Source organism: Caretta caretta, chromosome 19, assembly GCF_965140235.1.
Source record: "Caretta caretta isolate rCarCar2 chromosome 19, rCarCar1.hap1, whole genome shotgun sequence".
NCBI classification, from domain to species: domain Eukaryota; kingdom Metazoa; phylum Chordata; order Testudines; family Cheloniidae; genus Caretta; species Caretta caretta.
Genome location: NC_134224.1, coordinates 10970637 through 10985905, shown reverse-complemented (window position 1 = coordinate 10985905; position 15269 = coordinate 10970637). Strand labels below are relative to the sequence as shown.

At 55.9% G+C, this 15269-nt stretch overlaps 1 protein-coding gene across 7 annotated transcripts in view; it reads left to right on the top strand.

The window, feature by feature from the left end:
• The window catches only part of AHDC1 (AT-hook DNA binding motif containing 1), a 114478-nt gene extending 110908 nt beyond the window's left edge, over nt 1-3570 (top strand). For all 7 annotated transcript variants that reach the window (XM_048825562.2, XM_048825561.2, XM_048825560.2 and 4 more), the window contains one exon: nt 2807-3570. The gene's annotated coding sequence lies outside the window, so the exon portion shown is untranslated. The remainder of the gene's footprint in view (nt 1-2806) is intronic.
• The last annotated feature ends 11699 nt before the right edge of the window (nt 3571-15269 follow it).

Sequence of the window (15269 nt, the reverse complement as noted above, 5' to 3'; positions counted from 1 at the left end):
TAGCCGGTGCTGCCTCCCCGGCTGCTATGAAAATCTGCACTGAGCTCCCCTGAACCTCCAGCCTCTCATGCCCATGGGCTGATCCTGCAAGGCGCTGAGTGCCTCTGAGAACTCCCCAAGGCCTCTCCAGGGCGGGACGGAGGCAGCCTTCTCCTTGCCCAGGCAGGAGCCCTCGGTCTCTGGGGCTGGAGAAGTTGAAGCTCTGGGGCCTGGCTGTGGGGCCTGTGGGAGAGTGACAACCAGGCCTGCAGCGCTGTCAACATCTCTAGCTTCCGGAGGGTGGGCACCTCCTCGCTACTGTGCCCCCGTTTCCAAGCCAGCCCCTTCCAGGGGAGGAGGAATGAATCGAAAGGGAGACTGACCTGGGATGGGGGTCTGAAGGAGCAGCACAGAGGGAGGGGTTTCTGCAGTGCGGGGGGCTGTCTGCGTGTTCGGGGGGGGGCGCTTCAGGCAGCGGGGCGACCCTCAGGCTAATGCCCCGTCCTGCGGAGCAAACTCCCGCTGCTCCCATGCCCACCAGCCCTTCTGTGGGCACCGCTCGTCAGAACTCCCCTGGGGGCGCTGGAGTCCTCCGGAGCCGGGAGAGCTACGCGGAGTGACTCCAGCAGAGGATCGGGGCCTGCTGCTGGGAGGACCCCTCCGCAGCAAGCCCAGCCCAGCTCCATATCTATGACAACTAGTCTTGGCTCAGGCCTGAGCTCTCCTTGTTCTTCCCCATCCTCGGCGGCCTAGTGGGCTCCCGAGGGGCTACGCCGGCGCATTCCTCCATGTTCTCGTGGCTCCAGATCCTCCTGCTCGCTGGTCTCTCCTGCCCTCCAAAGCTGGGCCCTCTAGGCTCACCGGCAGCTGATGTCGGTGGAGTCACTCAGGTTTTACATCAGTGTAACCCAGAGCGGAACCTGGCCCTTGGAGCGTTTCTTGTAGCGGTTAACACAATGGATGTAGTGCAGGTCTGGTTCCTACATGGGGTCCCCTACTCTGCTGTGGGTGGCCAAGCAGCCGCACCCATGCCCTCCTGCCCCCACCATACATGTCTGTCTGGTCCTCAAATGCACCCAGGAAAGGTGCCATGGTGCCGACCGGGTACTGCACGTGCCCCCAGGTCCCCGCTGTGAGCTCAGCTCTGGAGAAGATGCATTGGCTCATCTCAGAAAGTCACCTGCCATGCGGCAGGGAAATCTTTGCCCTTCTCCCCATGTGCTTTGGGCCGGGCCTGGCTCCCTTCTGGCTTAAACAGGTTCTGCTGCTCTAGATGCTAAAATGCCTCTGAACTTCAGAATCCTGCCAAACCCCCCGGTTTGAAACAAACTGGGTTCCATCTGGAGCTGTGAAATTGGGCAATCTGGATCTCATCACGGGTGTCAAACGAAAACCAGACCCCTGGCTGACCTAGTGAGACACCTCTCTGACAATGGCCAGGAGCAGACAGGTACTGGCCAGAGCAAACAGTAGATATCCTGTGTGCTCTTTTGCAATCCTACGCCATGAGTAACATTTCTTCCTGACCCCCAGCTCTGAACCAGGAGGACTGAGAGTCCTGGGAATTTGTATCCTACGCTAGTGTGATTGCAGATGGTCATGGTGGGACCCTGAGGTGCAGGTACCTCTGAGCAGCGAAGAGAGACTTTTCATGAGCGGCATGACCCACAAAGTTCAGTGGTTCTGCCTCTCAGCCCACGACAAGATGGTGTCATTGTAACGGGCCCGGTCATCTAACAGAACCTCAGCACCAAAGTCTGGATTCGGATCGGGCTTTGAGCTGTACTCGGGACGCCTCTATTGACACTATACTGGCCTGATCCCCTCTCGCTGACTCACGCCAGAGTAACCGAGAGCATTCCCAGGCTCACAGGGCGTATATGTAACGGTGATGAGTGCACGGTGACCTGGCACGGTGCCCAGTGCTGCCAGTGGAGAGGCAGAAGGGGCCTGTGGGTCAGGCGTTGGGCTCGGGTGCAACTGACTTCAGTTCCTGCCTCTGTCTCAGGTTTCCTGTGGGACTTTGTACCAGTGTCCAGTCCCCCCCCCCCCCCTTCCAAAGAGAGAGAGAACATATGGCCAGCACCTGGCACCTCTGTGTTCCCCCAGCCTTTGTCTGCCAGGTTTATTTAGACGATAAACGGTTTGGGGCAGGGCCTGTCTCTTGTTATAGGTTTGTCTACACTTGAAATACTACAATCACAGCTGTGACACTGTTGCACTTCAGGGTAGATGCTGACTAAAGCCACGGGAGGGGTTCTCCCGTCCGCGGAGGGACTCCACCGCCCCGAGAGGTGGGGGCTAGGTCGACAGAAGAATTCTAGCGCTGTTTCGGGGGTTAGCTCGGCTTAACTCGGGGTGGGTGTTTCACACTGCTGAGCACCATAGTTGGGCCTGGCCTCGGTGTATGTACAGTACCTAGCGCAGTGCCTAGGAACCCCAGCCGTGGACCAGGGGCTGGATGTTCAAAGGTGTTTAGACACCTAAAGATGCAGAGGAGTTGGGCACCATGTTCCCTTCTCTGATTCGCTACTGGTTCTTGTCCCGCCTCATCCTCGTAGTATCGTGCAGTAAGTGACCTGCCTAGCGGCGGCTTTAGGCACCTAAATACTTTCTGCAGCTTTTGACCCCTGTTGTGCTAGACATTGAACAAAAACACAGGCCCTGCCCCCATGGCAAGACCCCCACTGACTGCAGCGGGTGTTGGATCAGACCCATAGCTCTCCAGGGGTGAGCGCGTAGTGTGTCATCAATGTCTGTTTCATGCCAGTGAATGGGTGAAGGCAGGTGTGTGACATTAATTTCCTCTCTCGTTTGTCTTTTGCAGCTTATGTAAACAAATGAGAAGACCCCACCCTGTCCCATCCCAGCCATGAGTTCGCTACACCACAGTCTAGCATCCACCAGCTGCTCTGGGCAGATATTTTTTTTTGTTTTTTTGGCAGGGGCGTGGGGAGATGGGGCGTGTCCCCCACTCCCAAAGCATCAACGTGCACCAAAATCCCAGCGAGAAGAGTGAAAAGCGTCGCACCGCCTTTCACCTGCCTGATCTACGCCCCGGGTTGGCCTCTCCGCCTCACTTCTCCAGACCCCTCCCCCACAACTTTCTTCCTCTACCCCACTCTGTTTGGCAGCAGAGATGCCCCCCGGTCTGTCCTCTGATTGGCAGCAGAGATGCCCCCCGGTCTGTCCTCTGTTTGGCAGCAGAGATGCCCCCCGGTCTCTCCTCTGTTTGGCAGCAGAGATGCCCCCCGGTCTCTCCTCTGTTTGGAAGCAGAGGGATGTCTGTTCGTTTGTTTGTTTTTTTCTGCACAAAACCAGCAATTGTATATACTTTTGAAGAAAAGAAAAATGTAAAAAAAAAACAAAAACAAAAACAAAAAACCCGCACACGGAAAAAAAATTAAAAAGAAAGAATCCCCCCCCCAAAAAAAAAAAAGTTGAAAGGCAAATATGCAGGCGAAAGAAGCAAAAACCCACCAGTATGCACTGAGACAATTTATTTACAGATCGATCGACAAAAAAAAAAAGTAACCATAACCTATTTATTGTATATAATGTTTTATTATAAATCGTGTCTTGTATATTGCATTCTGTACATCTGCTGTGGTTTTGTGATGTGCAAATTCCGCATGGGTTCATTGGGTTTCAGTTGCCTTTTTTATGACGAGGACGACTTTAGTTTTATTTTTGTTATTATTAATAATGTTTTTGGCAGGACACACCCAAAGATCCAAATTTGTATTAAAAAAAAAAAAAGGAAGAAAAAGATTTAAAAAAAAAAAAACACACACCGCACCCTCTTTGTGGGGGAAGGGGGGGGTTGCTTGGCGGGGGAGGGGAGCTTCAGGGGAGGGGGGGGTTTTGCGGGGCCAGGGTGAAGGAGTTGTCTGAGTTCTTGTTTGCCACTTGTTCGCTACACCAGTATTCCTTCCTCCATGCTTTCCCAGCTGCGCCTGTGAGGAGCTCAGGGGGTGTGTGTGTGCGTGTGTGGGTGGGTGGGTGACTTTTTCTTTTTGCCCCCCCTCTTTATCCCGCCCCCCTCCCCTTTCCCAGGGTTTGGAAACTATGTACAGCTTTGTGGATTGTGCAAAAAACAAAACAAAAAAAAAACAAACAAAAAAAGCCCTCCTGTGTTGTCCGTTACTGCGCAGTGCTTGTATGAAATCCAGCAGAAATCTGGTCACTTTCAGGCGGAGCCTCTGCTCTGAGCATCCGTTCATTAAAGACCATGAGCTCCTCCTGCTTTATGATTTCTTTGAAAAGGCCCCCTTGACTCCATACCCCTCGTTCACCCCAAAAGTCCCTTTCGCTTTCCCACTCGACTGGTCTTTTTGTGTATTTAGGAAGGAATTTTTAATAGGCACTTTTTTATATTAAAAGAAACCTATATATTGAGCGATGAGGCTGCTTCTCTTTGCTTCTGTTAACGGTTGGAGAGGATGATTGGGGGGGGGTTAATGGAGTCTGTCTCCCTGCCCTCCCCCCTGCCCCCCCCCCCCCGGTGTGCAAGGGGGTTCTGGAGCTCTGCAATGGATTAGCTGGCATGGCGTGAGATGCTGTGATTATGCATTAGCTGGGGGGTTGGGTGTTGGCGGGGGAGGGGGATGGGTGTTGCTTACGAGGCTAGATCCGGAGCTAATGGGAGTTTAAAGCTGCCTGCTGGAAATAACCAGTATCCTGAGTGACAGGCAGCAGCCAAGTGAATGTGATTCACAGTGCCAGGCTTTGCACGCAGCGCTGTCAGTATTGGGATTTGGACTGCCAGCCTCTGAGGGGATGTCTGCCCTGCAGCTGGGAGCAGGCCTCGTGTGCCAGCATGCTTAAAATAGCGGCGTGGACCAGGGGGTGAGGTGACTCCAAGCTTGGGTGTCTGGCCCGAGCCTCTACCAGGGCCACAACCTCCACCGTGTTATTTTTAGCACGCTAGCTCGAGCTCGGCTAGTGCGAATCTCTGTGTGGACGTATGCTAGGATCCTTTTCCCAGCCGCTGGTGCAATCACCCTGGTGTTGGTGGGACCCGGGCATTTTTACCACCCTGTGTTCAGCAAAGCGTAGATAACCCAGGGTGGCACTAAACATGCACTGTTGCGGGGAAACCAGTCTGAAATCTAGCTCAGACAAGGCCTGAGTGAGCCTGGAACAGCCTCTTCCAGGGGCAGGGCTCGGGAGATCGGCCTTTGCCCTCCAACGCAGAAGGAGAAAGCAGCCAAGCCAGGTTTCAGCCTAGCTCTGAAAAAGTCAACTAGCAAACAGAAGGCTCAGCAAAGAGCTCTGGGGCTCCTCTCTTCTATGGCGGATGAATCGCTGGCGAGAACGTGGAACTCACTAGAAGCTTTGGGGAGGAGAGGCGGCTGCACCAAAGGGCTGAAGCAGGACTTACACGGTGCATAGATCTTGTGGGATTTAAGCAGTGTCTGAGTCTGGCGCTGGGGCTGAATTCCTCGCTTGTTACCAGGCCTGGCTTTGCAAAGGTGCCACTGGCAGGGGGAAGGCGCCTTCTCTTTATCTGCTAAATGGCTTCTGCTTTGTCTCTTTCCTCCCCACCTTCCTCTCCCCTTTCAAATCCTCCCTGTTCCGAGAGGGGGGTTGGTGCTGGCTCAGTGCACGCAGGGACAGATGTCAGGATCTGAGGGGGGCGGCTGGGTGCTGCCGGATTCCTGTGTCCAAAGTCATGGCCGGGGGGGGGGGGGGGGAACCCGCTGCAGGGTGGATGAGCAGAAATGGGAGAGTCAGGGCTCAGCCGGGACCGTCCCGGACCTGCAGCGGGGAAGGCCAGAGATGCGCGGGAGGAGGCAGGTGCCAGCGAGCCTGTTTACAGAGGGGCTGTGTTGCCAGTGTGCCCGGTAGCTGGCGTTTTTCTTAAAGCCCCGGCTCCGGGCGTCGTGGAGTGACACAAGAATCTCGGCTTTTATTGGGGGGAGTCCGTTGGTATTTGTGGTGCAGAGAAGAGCTTGAAAGTGTGACGCGCTGAGCCCGGGAGGCAAAGAAAACAACCCCCCAAGTCTAACTGGGTTAAAAGACCTCATGAGTTTTAACCCTATCTCATAATTTGATGGGCCGGGGAGCGGGGTGGGGACTGATTTTGAATGCTTGAGGTTGGCCATGCAAGATGTAGGGGGAAGAGAGGCAAGAGTTGCCCAGAGCCTCTGTTCCTTACAAGCAGGGATGGATGTGGCTAGTGGGCCCCAAGCAGCTCTGCCTTGGGACTACATTGCCCCTTCTCCCTTGGTGACTGCTGCCTCCTTCTTGCTTTCAGCCTGACACGTAATGAGGAGTAACAGGGTGGAATCAAGAGAAGGAAAATGTAGCCTGCAAAAACCAGGGCCTAACAGTGAGGGAGGGGCCCAGTAGGGTAGCAGAACAAGCTCCCAGGGGAAGAGAGGGAAGCCACATTGCTTGGGACTTTTAAAGCTAGATGGAAGAATATAGTGCTACAGACTAATCCTGCACTGGCAAGGAGGGTATTACGGGGCCTAATTGCTCTTTGCTGTATCTGACATCTGTGTTATCCAGACACTGACTAAACTCATTACTTGGATCAGTAGTGAAATAGGCAACAGTGCTGGCAGCAAGTTGTTATGTTTGAGAGTCAACACCTCATTCAGACGAATGGGGAAATCCAAACCTCTCTGAACTATTCTTCCAGTTTGTCTGTCTGCAGGCGTAGAGACACAGCCCGCCACGGGGGCCCATTTGAAGCGCTTTCTCCACGACCATAAGAGCTGGAAATGGAGGGATTTAAGGAAGAATGAAAGGTTAAAGGCTAACAAAATGGATAGGGCCAATGGAGAAGAACTGGAACTGTGATCCTTGGGAATAGGAAAGCCTCACTCTTCACCCTCAGTGCCCACTGATACTGGAACACTGGATTCTTTAGCAATTGCAAAGTGCTTTAAGATCTTCTGCTGGAAGGTGGCTTGGAGGTTAAAAGTTTTGTTATTATTATTGTACCTCCTATTTGTCCGATACGCAAAAACAAGGGGCACAGGAGAGCGACTGCTGTAGCAGGACGATGGGCTAGAGCTGCAGCAGGGGTGGCTTTGGTCCGGTAGTGCAGCTCACATTGTTCTGGGGCATCTCGCGCCTGGAATGCGCTTATCACCACAGAAGCTGGGAACAGCTGGGTGCTCCCTGACTCAGCACAAATGTTGTAAATCGGGTGCGGTCATCGAGATGAGGCAGCAGATTTGGGGGCTAGACAAGGGCAGGCCCCTGTAATGAGCGATGTGATGAGGGGAGGCAGGGGAGGAGGAGATGGCCAGTGGGTGTGGTGGAGTGCAGAGTTCATAGGTGGCTCTCATGGGCTGAGCGGGAGGCAAGGCCGGGGGAGAATGGGTTAGGGAAGGAGGCTTTTGTGGCTGTGGGGAAAAGTCTGACAGGAAGAGGAACGAGCGTGCCCTGCTGAGGGCCAGCCCTGCTCCCCTGTTCATGGCAAAACTCCCATTGATGGCAGTGAAAGCAGCCCTGTGATTCCACTGAGCAGTTATTGCAAGAGACTGAGTGCTCCGGTGTCCCGATGATTTCAGCAGGTGCTCAGCTCCTGGGGGCAGCAGGGCTCCGTGCCTAGCTGGAATGAGCCCCGGGGTACAGATTTGAGTGCTGGGCATGAAGCCCTGGAAGCAGAGATTCTGTGTCCACCAGCCAGGGAGCAGATCCTGGGACAATCTCCCCCGCCCTGGAGCAGCGGCTGGCGGAGCACGAGGCAGCAGGCCCAGGCTGCCCTTGCGCAATGTGACCGTGGCCCCGTGAACATGACTGAACAGCGCACTGCTCCCCTCCCAGCCCGCCTCTCACTCGAGGCTGTGGGGAACTTGCATCAGAGCGGGTGCTCTTTCTCCTGGCCACGGCGCTGCACCCTTTACTGTCCTTCGGTGTCAGGGAGGGATCTGGGCCCCCAGCTCGCAGGACGAAGGGGGCTTTCCAGACCACAGCGACTGGGCGCTTGACAGATAGATTCTCGTCACGCGTCTCCCTGCCAGCGAAGGGAGGGGGTGGGCACGTCGACTTTGGGCTGCAGACAGGTTAAGAAAGAGAGACGGGATGGGAAAACCGCCAGTGGCGTCAAGGAGCCTGGTGCGCAAGTTCCAGGAACGGGAAGCTAAACCCGCCACCGGCGGCCGGGAGGGAGGAAGGGAGCAGCCTTGGGGCCTGCAGGCTGGAGAGGCTGGCAAAGCACACCAGCTACCTGTGGGTGGGAAGCTAAACCTGCCACCGGCAGCCAGGAGGGAGGGAACAGCCTTGGGGCCTCTGGGCTGGAGAGGCTGGCAAAGCGCGCCAGCTACCTGTGGGTGGGAAGAGGTTAGCAAGATCCGCAGGGTCATGGCTATTGCAGTTAAGTGCTTTTTGCATTGTTGGGGCGGGGGGAGGAAGGAGGTTGCCATGGAGAAAAACACATGATCCATACTGATGGACTGGGGGGATTAGGGGGGGAGTGAGATCTGCTGTAGCGAATATGAGAGGCTTGAAAGACATCTGCACAGTGCCAGGAGAGAATGGGGGGCGGGGGTTGGGACTCTCCGATGCAAACCCCACTTCCCCTTTTTGGGGGGAGTGCTAAACCAGCCTCCTCGGCGGTTCCAGCTCCCCCTCTTTGTCTCTGACCCCCGCACGAGCACACACACACACTTTCTGCCAGCCTTTCCTCGCTCCCCCAAGGGAAAGGACACCCTCCCCCACCTCTCTTCTGAAGGCAAAAGAACCTCCCAAGTTCCTGCCTTCCCACTTATGCCATCATGGCCAAATCAAACAAGAGCCTGGAAACAAATCCGAACACCGCCCCCCGCTCGCCCACCCACCCGAGCCACCTGCCAATCTGCCACTTCTGAGCGTGACCCGGTGGTGCCTGGTTTAAAGGGCCAGCACCCCGTCTTCACTGGGCCTAGGCAGACAGATGCAGAGTGGCATTTAAAGGGCCACAGTCCCCGATTGATATTGGCCTGCTGGGAGGGGCTGTGTTTGCGGTGAGTGAAGGGGATGGGCCCAGGAGGAAGTGCTGTGTGGCTTTTTGGAAGGATTGAGTGGGGCTTGGCATCCGGCACCGGCTGCCCTCACATTCGCCTCCCTCCCCATCAGCAAACTGCTCCCCTGCCAGCAGGGCAAACAGAATGGGCCAGTGGGGCCCGAGACAGGCCCTTCACACAGAGTTAGAGGGACTGAGCCCTCACTCCTACATGGTAGGATATGCAGCCGCTTGGAAAGCTTCAGCATGGGGCACAGGCTTCCAGCCAGAACTGCCACCAGTGGGAGGCCGGTGAGACATGCACAGACTGGAGAAGACAGCACCCGTTCCAGCCACTCTAGGGCCTCTAACTCCTTCACCGCTGGTCCCCACAGCTGTTCTCTGGAGGTGCATTTGCCCCGATGCACCAGCCGCAAGAGGCTGCTCCATGGTGACTGTCGCTGCCAGGGGCAGCTTCCAAACAAGCCTTTTCCACTTCACAGCACAGCCGGTGTCGCTGCAGGGGCACAAAGGCCCGAGTAACAAGGACGGAGGGCTTGCAGGAGCTCTCCGGGGATGATGTCTCCAGAGCAGCCACCCCACTGTTGGTTTATCCCGAATGAAGGCACGAGACTGGATTTGCTTATTGCAAAAGGCCACGGCAGGCCTTAAAGTTAACCCCTCCTGCCTGCGGTTGAGGGAGTGATGCAAGGTCTACCTACTGCTTACGTCCCACTACATCCATGGGGGGAGGGATAGCTCAGTGGTTTGAGCATTGGCCGGCTAAACCCAGGATTGTGAGTTCAATCCTTGAGGGAGCCATTTAGGGATCTGGGACAAAAATTGGGGATTGGTTCTCCTTTGAGCAGAGGGTTGGACTAGATGACCTCCTGAGGTCCCTGATACCCCTGTGCAGAGGGGTGTTAAAGAGCCATGTGGATCCAGCTCCTGGACAGAATGGAGCACCAGCAAGGAGATCACAGGTGCAGGCTGAAGAGATCATTCTCCTGGGGGGGAGGCTGATGGCTTCAGCCAAGCTTTGTGGGGTGTCAGCTATGTCCAGGTGTTTGGGTGGGAGGGTTTCAAAGCCGCCCCCTTCCCCCCAATAGCACCAATACCCATGACCTCTCCCTCTTCAGCTGAGGGCAAAGCATTATTCCTGCACCAGGAAGCTGCAGGATGCTTGGCAAGGCGTAGGGTGGGTCTCAGCAGGGCTTGGCCGAGGACGGATGGAGGCCTCCAAGCTGGGCATGAGCAACGTGTCTCAGCAAAATGCCCCCGCGCTTCCTTGAAATCCCATCACAGGGCAACCGCCGTCCCGCCCGGCTAGGCTATGACATGGCAGCTGCCACCCCAGCCCCCTGTGCAGAGCGTGTGCCCCGAGGCCGGCTGCTGGAATTGGCCTGCGCTCGGCGCTGTGAGGTGCCCGACGCCACCCAGCGAGGCTGGCAAGGAAGAGGAGCCGGGCCGTTGCCTGGCAACAACTCAGCTATCTGTTGACCTAGAAGGAGCCGCTCACTCTTAATACAGCTGGTGTTTACACAGCACCAAGGCTTCGCCTTCACGTGGAGCTAGAGCAAGGCCCTGGCCTCCCCCCCTACTCCAGAGCCACTTGCAGAGACAAAAGAGAGCGAGTGCAGAGAGGAAGGGGGCAGGCTCCCCTCCCCGCCCCCGTGGTACAGAGCTTGGCAGGAGTGAGGCTAACAGTGCACTGCCCAGCCCCTGCCTTGATGCCGACCACCTCCTGAAAGGGGCCGGGGGCCCTCAGCCCCTGCTGAGGTCAGTGGAGTGACTGGGGCTGGGGGACAGGCACAGCCAGTGTGCGCAGGGCCTTGGAACGAGAGGCATGACTAGTCATTAGAGTCAGACTGGGGCTCTCGCTGCAAGCACTTAGCACCACGTAGTGAATGGTTTTGTCCTTCAAGGTGCATAGTGAATGTTAACCAACTCCTCCTCCCCCTCGAGAGGTGGCAAAGTGTCATTAAAGCCCCATCTTACTAATGGGGAAACTGAGGCACAGGGGAGTGGCAGGAACTTGCCCAAGGCTGCACAGTGAGTCAGTGTCAGGATTAGAACTCAGGCATTCCTGGCTCCCAACCCTATGCTCAGGCCGCTCCACTCCACGGCTCCCTGTTTATTCACCTGAATCAGGCTGTATTGCTTGTGGTCCCCCATTGCATCATTGCCCTGCACCTTGTGCACTAGTGTAAAAAGGGTGCAAAACGCTACAGCCTTCTGAACTGGTAGCATTGTCACACTCACCTTGCACTGATGTAAATGACTGCGCAAGGGGCAGAGCTATGGTGACTTGGGCCCTGGTGTCTAATTGTGAACTTGTTTACAAAGACCACCCTGATTTTCTGTCTCCCTGAGGGCTCAGGTGTCCCGTTACCCTTTCTGCCCTCATTATAAAGTGCTACACTGTAGGTGTTATGGTTAAGTTCTAATTTCCATTCAAATCGCTCTTTTCAGTCACTCTTAATTTTCTGAAGAGAAGCATTCTTTATGCTTGGTCTCAGCCCCAAGGTTATTCTTCTTTGTTATTTTTGCAAAGTTGCAGACAAATTCATTCAGATTTACCTTAGTCACTAGTGTATGGGGGGGGGGGGGGAATCCTTCCTATGCGCCAGTGAATCATTTTCATTCAGGTACCGTGAGCGAGAGACTGATGCTAGGCACTGCAATGTCAGCTTGCTGTGTAGATCTCACTGAGAGCTGAAACTTGAGCCAAGTTTGAAGATGCTTGCTAGTGTCCTTTGAAAGCCACGAGCATTTTAAAAGGGCCAGCTGCACAGCAGAATGTCCCCACCTTTAAACGGTCAGCGTTTTCAAACGCCTGATCTGATTGTCTTGATTTTTAAGACTCAGTTAAAACCAGCAAGCGCTAGTCACGTGGCTGAGACAAAGCTTTGCCGATTGGTTTGATCGTTATGTTTTTTATCAGCGTAATCCTGCCTCTCCTATCAGCACAGCTCCTAGATGTGTGGCGTTGATTACAAAGTTTTGCCAGCCGAGGCTACTTGAAAATGACTTTAGATTTTTTTTCGTTTTTGGTGCTGAAATAGTCACATTTAGTTGATAAATTAATTGTAATAGCATATATCTATCAAACATGATTTACATAAAAAGAGCAGGAGGACTTGTGGCACCTTAGAGACGAACCAATTTGTTTGAGCATAAGCTTTCGTGAGCTACAGCTGAACGCATCCGATGAAGTGAGCTGTAGCCCACGAAAGCTTATGCTCAAATAAATTTGTTCGTCTGTGAGGTGCCACAAGTCCTCCTGTTCTTTTTGCCGATACAGACGAACACGGCTGCTCCTCTGAAACCCATGATTTACATAGTTTCAAAATAGAATATAGATCTCTATGATCAGAAGTGATTCCGGATTCAAACTGGTGTTATGTTGACTGCTTTAAAACATGTCTGCCCCCAGCCCTACAAACCTACTGCCTGGCAGCAGAATGTGCTTCCGCCATTACGACAGCACAAGGGGGGAGAGGTAATATCTCCGGTAGCTTAGAGGCCCAAATCAAGATTGGGCCCCGTTGTCCTAGGTGCTGTTCATGGTAACAGTCACTCCTGGCCCCCAAAAGCTTACAATCTATAAACAGACAAAGGGCAAGTGACTTGTCTGAAGTCAAACAGCGGAGTGGACATTTGAAGCTGGGGACTGTGGGTCTCGAACACTGCTCTGCGATAGGCTCCAGCCTCCTATCCTGAGATGTGCCAAGTGCTTTCAGAATAAGGAGCTGAACTCAGGCAGCGGAGCCCCAGTCCTGGGAGCTGACTGGCAAAATGCTGAGGGCCCTGATTGGTCCACAGCCCCTATTTAAACCCAGCACCGGAACAGGAAGCTGTCTATGGAAGTGCGATTCACTTTGCCTTGGACTGTGTCCCCCTTGTGGCTCCTGGTTCTCTGGCTTGACTTCCTGGCGTCCTGGCCTGAAGCTGGTTATCAATCTGAGGTTCTGCTCTTGAGTTTTTCTCCTGCTTCTGATCTCCTGGTAACCTGATCCTTCCTGACACTCGATTCTCAGTTTGCCCTCTGGCCTGGCTTGGCCTCTGGACCTCCTGGTATCTGACCTGGCCTGACTCCTGCTATGACCACTAGGTCAGACTGCCCATGTCCCGTCGTGACACCAGGTCTCTTGACTCCCAGTGCAGAGGTCTGTCGATCAGACCGCACCGCCTCTCCATAAGGCAAGGGACCATGTAGGGCAAAGGAGCCTGTGGCTTCTTTTCAGGTTAGCTCTGCTCTCAGCAGGATCTGTGGGAGGTGGCAGACTTCTCCAAAGCATGGCCAGGGCTTTGGGAAGGCCTGGTGCAGACGCAGTGCGGTGCTCAGATACCATGGTGATGGACCCATCAGAAATCCATCTACTTTCGCTAACAGTCTGAGCTATATAGAGGGTGAGCATTGTACCGCATGGTCCAGGCCCTTCAGCATATGGCTCGGGTGAGGCATAGCCAGCTAATTGGCCGTTACCGGGGCTAGGCATGGCAATGCATTGTCCCTGGCATAGGCTGCTTACACAGAGCTGCCCTGGGAAATGTGGGTCCTTGGCAAATCCATACAAGTGCCACCCCGTTGCTGCAAGACCTAAAGTTTAGTGTACAACCCCACCTGGGCCACACTGCCTCGCCCTGCCCCTTGTGGGAGAGGCTCATCCCCACGGGAGTAGGAGAGAACACGCACAGATCCAGTCGGGGTGGGGGGGCGGCACCGGTGGGGGGGCACCCAATAACCCAGACACCACCCTGTGCAGCAGTAAACAGGCCACCAGCAGCATTTCCATGTGTCCCTGCCGGGGTGGGAGCCCCATGAGCCCAGGGCCTCCTGCAGCTGCCACGTTGGCAGCATTGCCTAGGTCCAGAGCCCAGTAAGGTCTGGATAGACATGGATGGGGACAATAGCGGGTATGCATGGTGTGAGCAATATAGACTATTGGGCGATGAAATTATGGCATGGACCATCCTGGCTTTGTCTGGGCACCGTCTAGCATGGATGTGGGACAGCATGGAGCTGGGTACACCCATGTCTGGGTTGGGTTTGGGCACGTGGCACGGCATAGACACAGCAGGGCCTGGTGTGGGTTTGGGCACATACATGGGCGCAGAATGGAAATGCACATGGCACGGGTATGGCATGGATACACAGGGCATGGGAGGGTTTGGGCACAAGGCACGGATATGGCAGGGTATGGGAGGGTTTGGGCACTGGCATGGCACAGACACGCAGGGCATGGGTGGGTTTGGGCACATGGCATGGACAGGGCAGGGGAAGGTTTGGACACATGGCACGGACAGGGCAGGGGGCATGGGTGGGTTTGGGCATGTGGCACAGACAGGTCAGGGGGCATGGGTGGGTTTGGGCACGTGGCACGGACAGGGCAGGGGGCATGGGTGGGTTTGGGCACATGGCACGGACAGAGCAGGGGGCAGGGGAGGGTTTGGCATGTGGCACGGAAAAGGCAGGGGCAGGGGGGTTTTGGACACGTGGCATGGACAGGGCAGGGGGTAGGGCGGGTTTGGGCACCTGGCACAGACAGGGCAGGGGGCAGGGGTGGCAGGGGGGGTTTTGGACACGTGGCACGGACAGGGCAGGGGCGGGTTTGGGCACTTGGCAAGGACAGGGCAGGGTTGCAGGGGCAGGTTTGGGCATGTAACACGGACAGGGCCGGGGTGGGTTTGGGCACCTGGCACGGACAGGGCACGGGGGAGGGTTGGGTTTGGGCACGTGGCACGGACAGGGCAGGGTGGATTTGGGCACATGGCATGGAGAAGGCAGGGGGCAGGGGAGGGTTTGGGCACATGGCACGGAGAGGGCAGGGGGCAGGGGAGGGTTTGGGCACATGGCACGGACAGGGCAGGAGGCAGGGGTGGGTTTGGGCACCTGGCACGGTCAGGGCAGGGGGCAGAGGAGGGTTTGGGCACATGGCACGGACAGGGCAGGGGGCAGAGGAGGGTTTGGGCACATGGCACGGACAGGGCAGGGGGCAGGGGAGGGTTTGGGCACCTGGCACGGACAGGGCAGGGGGCAGGGGTGGGTTTGGGCACCTGGCACGGTCAGGGCAGGGGGCAAGGGAGGGTTTGGGCACCTGGCACGGACAGGGCAGGGGGCAGGGGTGGGTTTGGGCACCTGGCACGGTCAGGGCAGGGGGCAGGGGAGGGTTTGGGCACATGGCACGGACAGGGCAGGGGGCGGAGGAGGGTTTGGGCACCTGGCACGGTCAGGGCAGGGGGCAGGGGTGGGTTTGGGCACCTGGCACGGTCAGGGCAGGGGGCAGGGGAGGGTTTGGGCACATGGCACGGACAGGGCAGGGGGCGGAGGAGGGTTTGGGCACCT